This window comes from Sceloporus undulatus, unplaced genomic scaffold (assembly GCF_019175285.1).
Source record: "Sceloporus undulatus isolate JIND9_A2432 ecotype Alabama unplaced genomic scaffold, SceUnd_v1.1 scaffold_23868, whole genome shotgun sequence".
NCBI lineage: Eukaryota > Metazoa > Chordata > Lepidosauria > Squamata > Phrynosomatidae > Sceloporus > Sceloporus undulatus.
Genome location: NW_024826783.1, coordinates 1 through 1,544, shown reverse-complemented (window position 1 = coordinate 1,544; position 1,544 = coordinate 1). Strand labels below are relative to the sequence as shown.

Below are 1,544 nucleotides of genomic sequence, written 5' to 3'. Positions count from 1 at the left end.
AAAAAGGTTCTAGAGAAAAAAGAAAACTTACATATTGATATATTGATATAATTGTCTACATGTAAGCAGTATATCTGAATTGAGAATAAATAACATACAGTTTACTATCTGTTGGAAGATGAAAATGCCCACCTGGCTGCTTCATGGAAACACAGTGTGACCTGGGCTTAGGTCCCCCCAGCCAAGTACAGCTGAGGAAAAGTTGTGTATAGTACTCTTTCTATATTAAAGAAATGTTGGTCTGTTCTTCCAGTTCATAGTGAAATATCCTTCATCAGTTTCAACAAGCAGCTGGAAAGGAAGATATGTATTCACTTAATAATAACAATAACAACAACAAAACAACAACTATAGTCATTTATATACTGGCTAATCAGTGTCTAAGCGGCTTACAACTGTAAGCTAACTGATCCCAACCATCTGGGTACTCATTTTAGTGACCCAGTGTAATGAAAACTGTGCCCCATATCTCAAGAGAAGACAGAAATCCACAGCAGCTCTGAATCAACAACCAAAAAGGAGATAGGGATCCCTTTGCAAACTCATTTTCCAGGCGAACACAGCCATGTCTTGTACTACATGGCAAAATCAACATGCGCTTTTTTGAATTTATATATCTTTTGAATATTTTCTAGACGTGGATGATTAAAAAACCCCATAATATATGAAGGTAGGTACCCTAAAAGAGAGTCTGCCTATGATACATAGGGACCCTTAAAATGCCCAGGCTGAGAGATGGAAATGAAAGACTCTTCCATGAGCCAAGAAACTGATCCTTAGCTTTCATACAGCATTTTAGGATACATCCCCACTATAGAAATCAATCACAATAAGCCATTGGTCCCAAACTCCAAGACAGAGGGGACCTAGTTTTTACCACCTGCGACTGTCTAATTCACAGACCTGCAAAATAGTCAAAGGAATGTAAGATGACTTTTAGTTCTTTAAAGGAGCTGTAAAGTTGTTCTAAAAGTAATAGTATAGACCCTCCGCTGCACTTAAAGGTACAATACTTACTTATTATTGATTATTGTGTACCTTCAAGTTGTTTTCCACCTCATGGAGGCCTTAAAGCAAACCTCTCCTGCAGTTTGCTTGGCAAGATTTGCTCAGAGGAGGTTTGCCATGGCTTTCTGCTGAGGAGAAAGCTGAGAGAGTGTGACTTGCGGTGAGGCCACCCACACTTCTATCCAGGAAGAATGTCAAAATGTCCTCCATTTTGAGCATGAGTGAGAAGCACAAATTTATATTGTTTTTTAATTAATGTTTTTGTTGTCCATTTTTTCTTAAAAGTCCTACAATTTGTCTGACATTTTGTGCTAGTTTTGTGGAAGGGAATCATGGCAACCTTATTCCAAGTCTGTTTTTCCTGCCTATTTGGAGCAATGAGAAGGAATCAACCCATGACGTTTCCACCTCCATTGAGGCACATCTTTCCTTCAGAGCAGACTCTTACCTCCGTTGGTGGCAGATGAGGAACCTTTGTGTCCAGGGCACTTCGGAGGCGCTCTGTCCTTCAGTTGAATGAATGAAGTAGAATAAAA

The 1,544-nt window shown here is 39.2% G+C and overlaps 1 long non-coding RNA gene across 1 annotated transcript; it reads right to left on the bottom strand.

The window, feature by feature from the left end:
• Window positions 1-131: 131 nt before the first annotated feature.
• Window positions 132-1,544, bottom strand: LOC121918683. The gene is made up of 2 exons (XR_006101280.1): window positions 1,457-1,544; window positions 132-291 (listed from the first exon to the last, which is right to left on the bottom strand). It is a non-coding gene; the product is annotated as an uncharacterized LOC121918683 (long non-coding RNA).